Raw genomic sequence first — 17,894 nt, 5'->3', positions numbered from 1 at the left:
CTGCTGGCAGCAGGGACGCAGGGAGCCGGAGCCTGAGGGAGGGACGGGGAGGAGCGTAATATGATCTCAGAGTGGAGGCTGCTTCTGCCAGCCCCACCCCTCCCCGCCCACCAACCAATCACCGACCAGAGCTGAGGGGGCAAGGCAAGCACACCGACGACTCGATTCAGAGAGCTGCCTGAGTCACACAAGTAAGTGCAGGGGAGTCTAAGAATAGAAAGGAATCGAATGAGTCACAAGTTAAAAGAATCTAAAGATCCGACTTAGTTTGTGACTCATTCGATTCATTGAGTTAAGAGCAGTGAGTCAGAGGGTAGAACAGCTTAGGCTACTTTCACACTTGCGCTTGATTGGATCCGTTCTGAACGGATCCGATCATATTAATGCAGACGGAGGCTCCGTTCAGTACGGATCCGTCTGCATTAATAACTTAGAAAAAATTCTAAGTGTGAAATTAGCCTGAGCGGATCCGTTCAGACTTTCAATGTAAAGTCAATGGGGGACGGATCCGCTTGAAGATTGAGCCATATGGTGACCTCTTCAAGCGGATGCGTTCCCATTGACTTAGATTGTAAGTCTGGACGGATCCGCTCGCCTCCGCACGGCCAGGCGGACAGCTGAGCGCTGCAAGCAGTGTTCAGCTGTCCGCCTGTCCGTGCGGAGGCGAGCGGAGCGGAGGCTGAACGCCGCCAGACTGATGCAGTCTGAGCGGATCCGCATCCATTCAGACTGCATCAGGGCTGGACGGAGGCGTTTGGGTCCGCTCGTGAGCTCCTTCAAACGGAGCTCACGAGCGGACCGACGAACGCTAGTGTGAAAGTAGCCTTACACTGAGGCTGAGGCTGCTTTTGTTGCAGCAGTGATAAGATTAAGGGACAGGAGAAGTGACAGATGACACAAGAGTTTAGATTACAGGTTGAATTAAATTAACCCTTTAGAATCAAATTGGCTTCTCAGGAGATATATATGTTAAAGGCATCTCATTCAGTAGCTATATAACTAAGGGCCCTTTCACACTTGCGTTGTCCGGATCCAGCGTGTACTCCACTTGCCGGAGGTACACGCCGGATCCGGAAAAACGCAAGTGTACTGAAAGCATTTGAAGACGGATCCGTCTTCAAAATGCGTTCAGTGTTACTATGGCACCCAGGAAGCTATTAAAGTCCTGGTTGCCATAGTAGTAGTGGGGAGCGGGGGAGCAGTATACTTACCGCCCGTGCGGCTCCCGGGGCGCTCCAGAATGACGTCAGAGCGCCCCATGCGCATGGATGATGTGTACATGCGATCACGTCATCCATGCGCCTGGGGCGCCCTGACGTCACTCTGGAGCGCCCCGGGAGCCGCACGGACGGTAAGTATACTGCTCCCCCGCTCCCCACTGCACTTTACCATGGCAAACAGGACTTTAGCGTCCCGGCATCCATGGTAACCATTGAGAAAAAGCTAAACGTCGTATCCGGCAATGCGCCGAAACGACGTTTAGCTTAAGGCCGGATCCGGATCAATGCCTTTCAATGGGCATTAATTCCGGATCCGGCCTTGCGGCAAGTCTTCAGGATTTTTGGCCGGAGCAAAAAGTACTGCATGCTGCGGTATTTTCTCCAGCCAAAAAACGTTCCGTTCCGGAACAGAAGACATCCTGATGCATCCTGAACGGATTTCTCTCCATTCAGAATGCATGGGTATAATCCTGATCAGGATTCTTCCGGCATAGAGCCCCGACGACGGAACTCTATGCCGGATCCGGACAACGCAAGTGTGAAAGGGGCCTAAGGGTGGGTTCACATCACCTTTATGGATTGTACTGTCAGTGTCAGACTGTTGTCACTGTGGGTAACAATGCACAACAGACAACAATTCACATTGCACACCACAGTGACAGCTTCTGACTCCTGTCTGACTCCTGAGTCCTCCTGACGTCATCGCGCCGCCTGAGCCATACAGCGTGGGACACAGGCCAGAAGAGGCCTGCATCGCATCGCTGACACTGAGGTAAGTATAATTTTTTTTAATTTATTTTTTACAATAGTGATACTTGGGGGGGGGGGGGGGGGGGGACTTACCTAATAATGGCACATGATGGGGGGGCTTACTTAATAATGGCACATTGGGGGGGACTTACTTAATGATGGCACATTGGGGGGGACTTACTTAATAATGGCACATGAAGGGGGGGGTACTTACTTAATAATGGCACATGATGGGGGGGCCTTAATACTGGCACATGATGGGGGGGCTTAATACTGGCACATGATGGGGGGGACCTAATACTGGCACATGATGGGGGGACCTAATACTGGCACATGATGGGGGGCTTATTACTGGCACATGATGGGGGGCTTATTACTGGCACGTAATGTGGGTCTTATTACTGGCATGTAATGGGGGGTTATTACTGGCACGTGGAGTCATCTACGGGGGCACTAAGAAGGGGTAATTTATACTTGCAAAATTATGGGGGACATTGAGGGAATCTACTGGGGCATTTTATACTGGTACATTATGGGGGCACTAGGAGGAAGGGGGAGAGGAGCACTATGGGGCATTTACTGGGGGCACTATATAGGGGTATTTTATACTGGCACATTATGGGGGACATTAGCTCAACTGGGGGCATAAGGGGGTATTTTTTGCATTGTCACATTATAAGGAGAATTATTACTACCGGGGGGCATTATGGTGGGCTTTATTACTCCCACATGGTATGACCCCCTAGTAGCAGCACCAGCCTCTCCCTGCTCTGCTATTCCTCTGCCTCTTCTCCAAATCCTTATTATGAAATCTTTCTCATTAGGATAAAACACAACATCAGCTCCGCCGAGCCCCCGGCCAAAGTGTGGAAGTGGCGTCCGAGACCCCCAAGGGCCAAGCCAAGTAACTGTAAGTCTTCATGTCAAATATGTTTGTTATACACATATAGCCTACACTGTGCCCCACAATATACAGTATACCGCCACGCTGTGCCCCACAATATATAGTATACCAGTACACTGTTCAGTCTGTTCTATAAGCACCCTTGTTCTGTGGCGGTGGACAGAAAATAATCTGGAAGTGCCCCTCCCGAGACCAGGCTCTGGATCCGCCACTGGTCTGGACCGCTCACAGGAGTGTACATTTCTTCTAAACTGTAATCCGTATCCTCTGACCTGCAGAAATCAGCACTCGCTCGATAACAACTAACAGGCAGTACCTGTAGGCTGTAGCCTGGCCCTGTTTCCGAAGCTAGCCGAGTGGTGTAAGGTTAAGGTACTAGTAGAGATGAGCGGCCGCTTAATCCTGATTTAAAGTTAAAGTTACTGCAGGATATGGATTACGGTTTAGAAATGTCAAATGTACACTCCTGTGAGTGGCGGGGAGGGGGATCTGTGGATGACACTGTTATAGGAAGGGGGATCTGTGGATGACACTGTTATGGAGGGGGAAATGGGGATGACACTGTCATGGGGTGGATCTGTGGATGACACATATAGCATAAGATGCTATACATTACACGGTATGTGGCATCCACAGATCCCCCCCATAGCAGTGTCATCCACAGACAGCTGGACTTTTCTTCCCTGTTGCGGTTTTAGGTATTGGGTAAAGTATCGCAGCATTTCTAAGTGTACTTGTGTAAATGTATCGTTGTTATAGCTGCCCCCCCTACTTTTGTCCTGGCCCCCAGTGTGCCCCCCCAAAATTTGAAAGCTAGAGACGCCACTGCTCTGAAGTAGCATGTCCTCCTGTGTGATTAAGACAGGTTCTGTCCGTACTAATAGGATGGCGGCCATTTTATTTGTCCTAATGATTGCTCCCTAGACAAAATGAGCCCTCATAACTAATGAAAGGTATTTAGAAATATATTTATAATAAAATAATATTTACGTATTTTCATTTTCCTAATTCCCGGAGAACCCCTTTAAGCAAAAACCATAAAATCCTGCAGTTTGTGCACTGGTCACTGGTCTATTCTTACTGTGCACAGGTCACAGAGCATGCCTAGAAAACTCTCCCACAGAAGTCACTGAGGTCCCCTCCTGTCCTTTGCGTCTATGGCCCACGCACAGGGTTGCCATAAAGCAATTTCTTAATGCTTTCCAAATGCTGTTAAGAACAGTTCAGGCAACATGGCCGTCGCCATAATAATGTTCAGGAAATAGAATAAATAAATCTACAATGTGAAAATAAAAACAGATTAGAAAAAAGTTGATATGTTGCTATCTGTTTTTAACTGACAGATACAATTTTGGTGTTATACTGTGCAAAACTAGCCTTATAGTGAATGTCCACCTTTGAATATTATTCAGACTCTTTGTTTTATTTAAATAAGTCCATAATTCTGTACCAATTAATTTCATAATACATCTTTATAGAGGTCAGATGGCTGATGTGTCAAATCTTTTGTCACACAGCCATGGAGCTAAAAGGGTTTTCCAACCACTAGAAATATCTGAGAACCCTTTTCACAATAGTAAAAAAGAAAAGTAAAAAAAAAAAAGAAATGCTACCTTTTAAAGATTAAAAAAAAAAACTGGTTACCTGCAACCACCACTTGGAGCTCCTAATACCCCAGGCTGAAAAGTGTGAATGGATGTTTAATTGGCTGCAAAGTGTAGCATCACTTCCAGGTCTCCTACACACATTAAACTGGCCTGGAGTTTTTTTTTAACTTCTAAAAAAAATGCCATAGAAACCGCTCACATTTTTTCCGCACCACATGAGGTTTTTATGGTGTTTTTAGTGACATAACATTTTTTTCTAAACAACTGTGTGAACCTGATTTTTTCTGCGCTTTTTCTCTATAAAGAGAGGTCAAAATGCCAGAGCCAAAAAACACCACCTAATTAACAGAAAACAACTGAAAAAACACACACACTAGTGTGTCCTGCATATCATACTTAACATCTGAAGCTGGCACTTTCACTACAAAAAACAAAGGTAGAAAAATCGCCACTAAAACCACAAAAGTGTAGAAAAACCCCACAAAAAAATCTGTCTGAACCCACACTTAGAATTCTAGCCCCAACCATTTCCATATTTTTCACTGATTGTTTGAATATGAGTTATGAAAGCCTAGTATAGCACAGCAACTAGAATTATGACATGATGCCCATGGTACAGAACATATGTACTGACCTTAATGAAAACTTCTTGATACCTTAAATTAGGAACATTCATGTCATAGTGTGCACTGTTTGGTATTAGAGATCATTAAGGTGAATATATATCTTGCATCTCACAGGGATTCCTCAATGATTACGAAGAAGCTCCTCTTGATGCCATCATTTATCTAACTGGAGAATGTAACTATGGAGGAAGAGTAACAGATGAGCACGACAGGCGTCTTCTATTAAGCTTGCTTGACATATTTCTTTGTGAAGCTATAATTACTGAAGACCATTACACATTTTCTCCCAGTGGAAAATACTTTGCTTTAAAGAATGATACCCATGACAGTTATATGGAATATATAAAAAGCCTACCACTCAATGCTGATCCAGAGGTAAGTGGTCTAACAATAAACCTTAAGTGTTACCTTGTTTCCAATTAAGTGAAAAAATTCTGAATTGTAATCAGCTTGTTGTCACTAGTAATTGCATTGTATCATACTTTTCGAGATACATAGCAAATTCCTTCTGTTAAATACATTATAAATGAGCATATTCAGGGGCTTAACTAGAGCCATAGCAGCTACAGCATGAGACCCAAAGATTGGGGGAGGTGGAGGCCTAGTCAAGGGTAAGAACACTGTACATTTTTGGTGGCTCTTTGCAATAATGTAGGTTTCATGATAAATGGTGCTATAATACATACCCTTAATTATTGTTATGCTGCTGTTTTAATTTTCTTACACTAGTTGGTGGCGACCCATCTTGTTTTGCTATGAAATTATTAGTTGTAGTAATATACTAATAGTACAATTAATATCTATACAGTATACTGGACAAGTAGGGTTAGTGTTACTTTGTCCAAGTCCTCTTGGATCTGTACTGTACTGTTACCTATAAAACTGCCATATGGAATCACAAAGCAGTGTTATTTTTTTTTTGTATTATCTTGCTTTTAACACACATTGGTCCCCCAAATAATAAGATGTAGTGGAATCATGATGGCAAAATAAACAGATAAAGTATATATAAGCAGATTCACCAATACCTGGATTCAAAGTGTCGTAAAGTATAAATGTGGGCACCCACCTCAGACCTCCATCAAATCCGGCATCTGAGAGAATCTTATTAGAGGTCTGTTTTAGTTTTGCATTGCCTAATATAAGAATTCAGTAGCATCTACTTTTATAACTGGTTGTACAGCGGCAGACTGTGCAGGGACACACACCCCAACTGGTAACACCCAGATGGAGCTTTATCTCAGACTGCTGGTAAATACATACTTAAACTTCTAGCAGAGGAATAATAGAGGAATAGCAGAATATAGAGTCATAGCCATATTTTGCGTTTTTCATCTACATAGCCATAAACATGGTTAAATGGTGCATTTATTATTGGCGCCATTTAACCCTGTGGCACTATAAATAATTTTCGTTTTTTTCAGTTCCATATTCCAACAGCCATAGGGCCAGATTTATCATGACTCTGACAGCTCACTCCACTTTCACATATGGCTAAAGTCAGTTTTAGCCAAGTCAGATTTATGATCGGCCCTTTAAGACTGTAATAAATGTGGTTTGACGGCAGCAGTTTATCCGTCAGTAAGCGGCTTTACAAAAGTCTCAATTCTTTACGGAAAAGTTGCATGTTCCGATAAAAAGTCGCATAAGATAAGCATGGTCCTCACTGGAGTAAAATTGTGTAATTTTTTGCGACTTTTTTGCGACTATTTAAATAGTTGAAATAGTAAATCTGTCATAAGAAAATCGCCCACTTTCAGAAAACTGAGGAGCATAGCGCAGAGCCGAAAAAAGTCGCAAATTTGTGCGCAGTTTTAGTGATTGCACAAAAGTTTGCGACTTTTTCACTTCATTATTCTGACTTGAGCTAATGATAAATCTGGCCCATAATGTTTTCATTGTTCAAGTCACATAAGTATGCATAGATAAATATATCTTAGGGAAATTATTCTGCATATTATGTTAGGCCTTAAGGGCTCATGAACACAACTATGGGTTTTTTGTCCGCATCCGATCCACATTTTTTATTGATCGGATGCGGACCCATTCACTTAAAAAAAAATAGAACATATCCTATTCTTGTCCGTTTTATGGAAAATTATAAGATACTTGTGAAGGAGGGAAAAAAATGTCTGCACGCTCTCGGTCGGTATCCATGTTTTGCAGATCCGCATATTGTGGACTGTAAAAACTGCAAAAAGATTTTGTCCCTCTTGGGTTTTTTTGGTTTCCTAACCATACATTAATACAGAAATGTTGGTTAATCTTCTATATGTATCTCTGACTGACTTTTTACTAATTCACAAATTATCAGTAGAAACTTTTTCTTGAATGCCTTTAGGGAATCAATTTCTCAGTAGAATGCTACTTTATGTAGGTATTTGGACTTCATATGAATGCAAATATCACCAGGGAACAGAAAGAAACTGTTGAATTGTTTGATGGGATCCTTACAACTTTACCCAAACAGGTAACAGATGTACTGAATTACATTAACTACATAATGAAAGATTCTACCATAGAGTTATCATTTATAGCACAGTAGCCAACAGTCCTGTCAACCTGAAGGAAAGAGGTGGAGCTGACTGGAAAGGAATGTGGTTTGTGCAAATGTAGTGCAAATGTAGTGCAAGTGTAGTTTTCAGGGCACCTCAGGCGAAAATGTAAATTACGTGACTATTGTAGACAACTGTAATATTAGCATGTAGGCAGTAGATGCCAGTATAATAATTGAAGGTAATATCATGTTTTTTATAACAAAACATTCTAAAAACATTATTAAAAAGAATCAAAGTCAAAGATAAATATAACGGAGTCCTGTGTGTCTCCATGCAGACTATATAAAACCCCTGTGTGTAATCTGATCATACAGTCATGATTTCTGATCGCTCGTTAGTGATCATCTGGCAGTGTAATACTGCCAACAATTACCCAATAAACGAGCAAATGCTCGTTCGTCGGTTAATTAGAGTCTTTCAACATGTCGTGACACAGTGAGGGGTTGTGTCTGGCAAGGCAGGTATTTTCCTCCCAGCATGTATGGCTTGGCTGATTTTCAGCCAGGTGAGGTCAAATACCGGACCCGGACCGGAGTTTAAGTGCTGGTCCGGGTTTTGGCAGCACCTGGCCGTCCTTAAATAGGCAGCTGGGCTCAGCAGAGATGTCTCTGTTTTTGGGATCTGAGGCTTTGTGCCGTGCTGTAGAGCTGAGAGCCACATGCTGGGGAAACTGGCCCATAAAGCCTGCTGCGGACTACTGGAGGCCGAACTGCCAGCAAGGTGACTTCTGTTATATGAACTTTCCATTGTGTGTGAATTAACACCAAGACTGCAAAGTTACATGCTGTTTTGTGTAATTGCCTCAAGTGTGAATAAACACTGACGGTTTGAGTTAAGAACTTGCATTTTGCCTCTGTACTGCGCCCGCTTACCCGTATCGACCACAGCGAAAGCCCACAATGTTTAAAAATAATCGTTTGCCGTTGTCAGATTGTGCCATGTAATCAGCACTCTGCTGCCGGAAAACAATGATTCAGTATGGGGACGAGCGATTGCTACATGCAATAACGGTGGTCTCCTCTGCTACAGAGTGTCACAGTGCGGTTCACTGTGACGTATTCCATGTAGGCTGGCTGCATGCACCCTTGCATACTGGCTACAGGCTGAATTCCTGCGGAGGCTGGTTGCTTGGGGCTGCGTGCTTGTTGCAGGTTCAGTGAACTTGCCTGTGGATGTTGCTATACCCATGTCAATATGTCTGCGGGTTCATGGGTTGGTTGTGCTCTGGCATACTGGCTGCGGGTGTATCCGTGTGTGCTGGTTGCCAGGGGCAATGGCCTGTGCTGCAGTCTGTCTGTTATGGTCTGTTCTGGACTCTGGTTCTGTTGGGGTTAACGCCCCTGTTCTGTGGCTGGGCATGGCTTCTCAGGTGCCTTGTCATGCTGCCTTAAGTTCCTGTGAGCTGTGGAGTCTTGGTCTGTTCTGTTTAGTCTGTCAGTTTGTTCAGTTCAGTCTGTGAGTATGTCAGTCCTGATCTTGCTGGGTGTAGTCCCTTGTCACTGACCCAAGGGGCTTTCTGGCTACACTTCGGTGTGGTATTGCCTAGTTCTGCATTTATGTTTCCTGTCTGATCCGTACTTGTTTTGTGATTATGTTATGCCTTGATGTTGCTATGCCCTGTGACCGTTAGCTTATCAGAGCTTTTCTGTGTCTGTTTCTGTCCATGTCAGTTTATGTCCATGTCTGTATCTGCTTGTTTCTTTTCTGCCTTCAGAAGAGGGTCCCTGGCTCCCCCGAAGGGGGAATCGCCATCTGTGTGCAGCTCTGCCTGGGGCCGCTTAGCTTCTTTTGCTTGCGGCACAGGTTTCTGCTTCTGTCTGTCTGTATCCATGTGCAGCTCTGCCTGGGCCACCTAGCTGCTATTGCTTACGGTGCAGGTAACTGCTTCTGCCTTTGCTTTGCCATGCCTGTCTGTGGTATCTGATCTGTATCAGTATTGCTGTCTGACTCTGCTGGTACCATTTTTGGTATTTTCCGGTCTGCTGGACCAGCTGCCACTGACTCGGTTTATGCTCTGGAGTCGCCCCTGGAAACTACCTTGGCTCAAATCTATCCTCACCACCAGAGGCGCTAGTGAAGACCTGGTGTTGCTTAGTTATGCCCCTCCAGAGTATTTCCAGTCAGTGGCACAGTGGGTACGCACCCGTTGGTTCATTACACTGAGCAGGCGATTGCCAGGAAGGAATGCTACCCAGCTGACAATTGCCTGCAGAATCTGTAGGTGTAATAGAGCCCTTGCTGTTTCCCAACTCTTCCTCTTCTACTGTTTATATCATCAAGAAGTAGAGTCACATGAAATAGAGTAACACATGTCTGACACTAAACACTGTTAATTATTTTTTTACATCTCTAAAGCTATGTGCAGATAGTTTGGATTTGCTGCAAAACTCCACAGCAAATCAGTTTTTATTATTATTATAATTATTATTATTATTATTGCTATTTATTTTGAAAAGCCATTAATTGCAGGGTGCTATACATATCAAATGTGGTTTAAGTACATAATGTGAGACAAAAACAAGCACTGTACATTAATCATGAGCTTACTGAGTGACAGACTAGTACAGAGGAAGAGACTCTTACAATCTACAAGGGAAAAGGGGAAAGAGACAATAGGTGAGGTGGTAGTGTAATAGCAGCATGGTTATTGTGAGTTTTCAGATTTCTTATGAAATGCTGGATGATCGACAAGAGTAATGTGCTCAGGTAGCAAGCTACAGATTATGGGGAATACATAGGAGAAATCTTAGAAACAATAGTGTAAGGTTCAGGCAGGAGGAGAGCATAACAAGAGGTCTTGGGAGGATCAGAAATTATTAGTGGGTAGGTGAGAGATTTATTGACATGTTTTGTTGATAAGAGAAAGACTTTAGGTTCGGATACTCTTCAAGGAGAAACTCAACTGAAACTACAGCTACACTTCAAAAGAAGGTTTATAATCTGATTTTTAGATATAAGAAGTAGTATATACATATAGTGATATAATGTCCTTCTTTTGCGCTTATCTATATACAAAGAATAAAGAACATAATACACATATACAAACGCAAAAACACAAAATGCTATCGCACTCTGCAACCAGCCTTTATGCTGGATGTTGAATAAGGCATTGGTGTACATTTTGGCCAAAGCGTAATAAGCCACTCACCACGTCAAGGTTGCCTACATATACATCAATACTTCAGCTGGAGTCCTGACTACTTTCCAGAATGAAGGTTCTTAAATCACCAATTGACTAAACATCATCTGACAGCGATATTAGGTGGGAAGCCCTTTTAGTGAAAGCAGTCAGGAAAGCACCAATTAGATCCCTATGCAAGGCAACCTCCTCCCCCTTCACAAGGTAGGATAAGCTTCTGACCTCATATCTGAAGGTGTAAAGTTTATAGTGTTTAAACAAAAAGCTCCATTCCCTATTCGAATGTAACCAGTCCATGTGCTCCATAATTGTCAGTGTTGTTCATCAACTATCACCCAGGACCTTGGAGTGGCCGGTTCCCAGGTCCACACTGAGATAGAATCCAAAAAGAACCTTATATTGATACAAAGTATAACTCCCTTCCACAAACAAATCTAAACAAATCTTCAGTTCATTCACAGGCCACAATGACATAAACAAAATAAACACTTATGAACAGATACAATATGAACAAATACAAAATGGAACCCAAATGATGAAACTAAATTGTCACACTTTAATCCACCCTTGATAATTTGGATTAATTTGGGTCTAAAAGACTATATAAAGATGGAATACATTAGATACAACAACATATAGCCATGAATAAAATAATGACAATGCAAATCATATATATGCAACGGTTCCTATACTGTGGTACGCCTTAGTTTCAAAGCAAATTCCATAAAGTTATCAACAAAATAAGTAACCTATTCTACATAACCTATCAACCCTGTTTATTAAAGAATACCACCTGTTTAAAAGGAAACCACTCTGGCACCACTGAGCTTCTCAAAAAAAGAAAAAAGAAATAAAAACATGATGTATATTGGACTAACAAGATTTTATTTTATAAAACTTTTTTAATTCTGATCTTCTTAAAGGCTTAGTCTCTGATCTTCTTAAAGGCACAATCTCTCTGGAGACTTTGGGACCCGGCCCAGTCTCTGATCTTTTTAAAGGCACAGTCTCTGAAGACTTTGGGACCCTCCTTGTCAATCTCATCTTTTACCTAGTTTTTGGTTAATCTTATAAAAACTGGGCGTTTTAGATGCTGGTCTTAATAAGTCCTTTAGCTGGCAGTGAATCCACCGAAGTTATGTAGAGGTGCCGGCCTCCTTGCTGGCTTAATTTTAGACCATTTTTTATGCCTAAAACATTCCCGCCCACACTACTACTTTTCTAGACCTGGCGTGAGAGCAGTAAAGTGGCAGTTTACATCAGATATATGCCCAAATATAGGCGTATTTATTATAGTAAATGACCACCTTAGTCTTTGTAATTTTGTCTAGCTCAGTCTCTTACCACTCCTTCCTCCGTGTTCATGTATGAGGGGATTGTAGGTATAATCACAGCTCTAAGTGCAGATTTCAGACTCTTGTCAATGGTTGTAGGACAGTCCATAACCAGGTCTGTGAAAGAAGCTTTGACACTGGGAGCTCCTCCTCTCACTGGTCTGTAAGTAATTGTAAGTTCATTAGCCCTGCTGATTAGCTAACATGTACTTCATAACTGGCATCCTGTAGGCACTATTGCACGTCAGGCAAGAGAAAAAGAGACACGGAACTCAGTTGGTAAAGCCAAATCTGAGTCTAGTGCACGTGCACTAGCAACATGAGGCTGAAATCACTGTGATTGTAAAGGAGTAGTCAGCATTCAGATTACAATACGTCAGGGAAGTTGCACATTAGTGATCAGGTTACTGTCACTGCCATGTTGCTAATGGGAAACTGTAATCAAATCTATGAGTACAAAAAGCTATAACTTATTTAGAATACTTTAGACTCGTTCATGAAAATACTTACAAAGCAATAACTATGGGCATATTTAGTCAATCTTTCTATTATCAAGGAAATAAGGATATTATCGAGGGGAATAAATACAAAGGACTTAAACCACAGCACCATCTTGTGTATGAATAACAGATGACACACAAACAGACCAATCATATAGTATATAGATAAAAGGTCATATAAAATAAGGGTGAGCATTTCATAAAATGTGGAGTCATGACTATCAGGGACCAGACATAGCCTAATAGCATATTCTGTGTAGGGAATAGAATTTTAAGCACTTGGCTCATAGTGTTATTCGTGTGTCATGGGACCTTTCATTATTGTCAATCCCCAGAGTGACCTTGTCCATGCTGGTAGGATTAAGCCCCCATTCAATGGTAAAAATTCTGGCATCACCTTACCCATTTATATGGGAAATTAGGGAACCTATGAGCAGAATATTGGCCTTCAAACTGCCCACATTGCCTTATCGCCCTTTCATACTGTCCCCATTGGTTAATTTTTCGAGTTCTTCTGACTCCAGTCGATTGACATTTTCTATCACAGGCAATGTCACTTCTCAAGTTGGTGTTGACTGTGACAGGAAACGTCATCAGGAGGTGGAGATTTGGTTGGGGCTAACTTGACTCAGAGAAAGAAAGAGCCAGCCTCTTTGACTTAAAAGTGCTAGTTCACAAACAGCAGGAGTGAGGAATTAAGATGTTTTTCACTGCATTAAGGGCAGAAGCTAAAAGAAAAACATCAGGCACAGCATAATAGAATTTCTATGGTATTGTGGGCAGTTGGAAGGTCAGTATCCCGCTGAAAGGTTACCTTTAAGAGAACCTGCCATCACGAAATTCACTGCAATCTGCAGGCAGCATGTTAGATATCTATCTGTCTATCAAAACAACTCTCCCACCTTTATTGGCAGGTTTAATGACCAGGTTGTCTTTATAGATCAGTTATTTTAAAGCTAAGGTTTCATCCCTTGTCATATTAGATATCATCATTGAAACCCCCTTGGTGTGACCTGAATTTCAGTTGTCCTATTTCACCCTGCACTGTATTAACAATTGCCTCAATTATATGTGAGTTTGATGGTGGTGTTAAGCAGGGGTGTTGCTAGGGTCTGAAAAGATCTGGGGCCCAAGCCCCAATGAATATGGCCCAGTTCTCTAAACCGCCCCTCCCCCCGCACACCGCATTTTGCTGTACTTGCTTCACCAGCAGCACATACCTGTCACATCCAGGGCCTCCCAGGTGACATCTCCTCCGATGTAGATCTTCTCTGTCATTATCTTCTCCATTTGGTCCATTCAACTTCTTTCAGCTGCGCCTCGTCTCTGCAGAGTGTGACACACAGACATCTTAGCTTCCTCACATTTCTATCATCATCCCCCAACCTGGAGTCCCCACAGTGTTATCCTGCTGCTCGCTGTGCTCCCCAATACCCCCAAATACTATGCTGAAGAAAAATGAGTGCCCCCCATAGTAATAGTGCTCCTCATAGTCCCACCAATAGCAATTCCCCTCTAGAATGTCCTCATTAGTAATACTGCCCCCTACAGTGCCCCCAACAGTGATAATGCTCCCCAAGAGTGCCCCCATTCATAGAAGAGCCCCCCCAGTATTATTAATACCCTCACAGAGCCCGCAGTAGAAATAAGGCCCCCTATTGTTCCCCCAGTGGTAATAAAACTCTCTACAGACCCCAGTAGTAATAAGGCCCCCATAGTGCTCATAGTAGAAATAGACGATCTATAAGTCCCTCCTATAGAGCCTCCACTAGTAATAAGACTACTTATGTCCCCTGGATTTATAATATCCCCACAGTGCCCCAAGTATTTATACTGCCCCTACTGTTTTAATGCTCACCCTGAAGTGCCCCCAGTATTTATAATGCCCCCTGTAGTTATATTCCTCCTTCCACCATACAGTCCCATGTAAATAACATCACACTATCTCTCCTGACCCCCTCCAAAATACAGTCCCATGTAAATAACATCACCCCCTCCCTTCAGCCCCTCCAATATGTAGTCCCATGCAAATAACACTATTTCTCTTCCTCCGCCATAGAGTCCCATGTCAATAACATCAAACCATCTCTTCAGCCCCCTCCAAAATACAGTCCCATGTAAATAATATCACCCCTCCCCAGCCGCCTCCATCATGCAATCCCTTGTAAACATCACCCCCTCAACATTCAGGACCATGTAAATAACATCACTCCCTCCCCCAGCTGCCTTCAACACACAGCCTCATGTAAATAGCATCACTCCCTTCCACAGCCGCCATCAACATACAGTCCCATGCAAATAACATCACTGTCTCTCCTAGCCCCCTCCGACATACAGTACCATGTAAATAACATCACTCCCTCCCACAGCCGCCTCCAACATACAGTCCCATGTAAATAACATCACTTCCTCCCACAGCCGCCTCCAACATACAGTCCCATGTAAATAACATCATCCTCTCCCACAGCCGTCTTCAACATACAGTCCCATGCAAATAACATGACCCCCTCCCACAGCCGCCATCAACATACATTCCCCTGTAAATAACACCCCCCCCTTCCCAGCCACCTCCACCATGCAGTCCCATGTAAATAACATCTCTCCCTTCAGCCCTAACATACAGTCCCAGTTATATAACGCTCAGCCTATCCCTTCACTTACCTGTCCTCATGTAGCAGACATCACCACATCTTCTTCTCCCAGGACTTCTCTTCACTGCAGTCCTCTCCTGCACTGGTCACATGATGGTGACATCATCGCAGGTCCTTCTCAACCACTGCCTGTTTTACTGGTTACATGACCTGTGATGTCATCACAGGTCCTTCAGATCTTCCAGTGCATTAGATTCAATTGTATTGCCGTTCAGGGCCTAGGACAAAACATCAGGGTCCCAGGCCCCGAATGTTTTAACCTAGCAACGCCCCTGGTGTAAAGTTAGACCTGTTGAACAGTCCCACATTTTAAGATACGGTTTCTGTATAACCTGGGTTGTTTCAGAAACAGCCTGTTGTGGATTTTGTTGAGAACACCATACTTTCAATCTCAAAGTCCTGCAAAAAGCCCATCCATTTTTACAAATGGGCAAACATCTCTTATTTAAGACATTCAATTATGAAGGAGATAAGGAAACTGTAGATATTTTTTACTATACGTCCTGGTGTCTTCACTGTCAGTTTCCCTAAAAAACATATGCTTCAGATTGTGGGGTATCCTTATTTCTAGACTTCCATATGGTTTCCTTATGTGATGTTTGCTAACTTTACTAAATTACATACTGTAATTTGTGTTTGCTAAATAGCCTTGTAACAAGAAATATGCTGAATGTAATATACTGTCATTTTATTGACTGCTTTACTTGAAGAATCTGTCAAATTGTGAAAGCTTTTATTATTTTTGTGAACTATTTTGAGTTAAATCCATATTGTTTTGGCTGACTATGTAACAAAGTGCTATCTTCATGAAACTTTGTAATGTCATCTGTCTGGAAAATCAACATCTGAAGTTGTCCAGGAACTTACAGTTGACATTCTGTCAAAAATACCTGAGGATTTTAATGTAGAAGCAGTCAAGGTACAAGTTATATGCTTTTTGGATGATTTGTTTGAAATATTATGGTATAGAAACACTATTTCCATATATAATTCATTTGTACATATTACAGTAGAATTGTGACATTTAAAACTTTACTAAAAGCTAACTGAAATCATATAATTAAATATATAATTACTAAAATCATATAATTAAATATATTATTACAGAATTGTGGGGGATTTATAATTTTAATGATAAACACTTACATAAACTGTAGATCATTTTGTTATAAATTAGAATTTGGAGGGTACCATTTCTCCTTATAGCCCATGAAATGTTCCTCTGGGAAAAATATATGATAACTGGGTCTCTTTAAAAAAAAAAAAAGGAAAACTGGAGGTGAGGTAGCTATCCTATAAGTTAATGTCTGACCATTTAAATAGGCCTTAAAGCATAACTTAGGATGTAAGCCAAACCAGACACATCTGCAGACAGCTGTTTTGGGGTACCTGCCCATCAGCAGTGCAGAGCAGAGTACTGCTTTAGCTGGGTGAGAAGGAGATCTCGAAGATCTCAGGGGTAATATTTAAACTTATGGACACAGCCTAGTAGGCTTAAGGACTCCTTCCAACAGGTGGTGGTAGAGGAGAGTTATTTTATTTTTTTATTTTTAAAGAGAGCTAATTTGCACAGAGGACCATTGCTTGGTCTTCGGATCCCCAACAGAGACCTCAATCCCGCCAAACCAGTACTCTGCTTTTTGAAAGAAAGATCATTTTAATTTATTATAACTGGTAATTGATAAAAGTAATCTATTCAGCTGTAGTACATTCTCCTACGTTCTGCCTTTGAGCTGCATTTTGCAATTTCCTTCTAGATGATCTACAATACATATAATGTTAAACCACATCATGTAGCCCATTTTTATCCATTGCTGAATTCACACTTCTGTGGGCTTCAACGCAAAGGAAGTCTGTCAGTAGTTTTGACCCATGAAAACTACTGATCGTACCATATAGGTTATAGGGGCACCTATGTAAGCATACCTGGGTGATGGTCCTACAGGTTGCATGACCAAGAAGGTCTATTTTTAATCCTTCGATCTCTGCGATCACAAGTACCACGAAGGCAGTCTCATCGCGTTCAGGTTCTTGGCTCTCTGCACTGAACAATTTACTAACTCCTCCAATCTGCTCAGAGTGTCAGCTGGAGCAGTCTCCTTATAGGACACTAATCAATATAGAAAATATGATGACGGTGCTCTTCCTATCACCTACATAGCATCGTCAGCAGTTTTGAGGGGTCAAAGCAGCTGACCGACTGTATTTAAGTCTTTCATCATCTCTACTTGTTCAGTGTGCTTTTACAGCACTGGGAATGAAATTTTAGTCAGGAGATGCTGCACAATAATGTGATCTAAACTACGGTAATTTGCAATGCAGCAAAGAACATTGCATATGGAAGTACAGTTAAGACATTAGGGCTGTGTCTGTCATCAGAAATTTCAATGCAGCATTTTTGCTATAATGAGGGCAGAAACTTAGAATCAGTACAAGAAAAGTAAAGCAAAACATTAGACCAAATCTTTTTATAAGATTTTAATAGGATGCTCAATATATATTTTTTTTCCTTTTGTATGCTGTTCCTGCATTTGATTACTTTATAAATATGCATACAATATCAGTTAGGGCTCATACACGTGAACATGTGCCAGCCGTGCCTGTG

At 42.2% G+C, this 17,894-nt stretch overlaps 1 pseudogene; it reads left to right on the top strand.

Annotated features, from left to right (window-relative positions):
- LOC122925882 overlaps window positions 1-17,894 on the top strand; it is a 2,558,103-nt pseudogene that overhangs the window by 2,490,214 nt on the left and 49,995 nt on the right.

Source organism: Bufo gargarizans, chromosome 2 (assembly GCF_014858855.1).
Source record: "Bufo gargarizans isolate SCDJY-AF-19 chromosome 2, ASM1485885v1, whole genome shotgun sequence".
NCBI lineage: Eukaryota > Metazoa > Chordata > Amphibia > Anura > Bufonidae > Bufo > Bufo gargarizans.
This window is presented reverse-complemented; position numbering and strand designations above follow the sequence as displayed.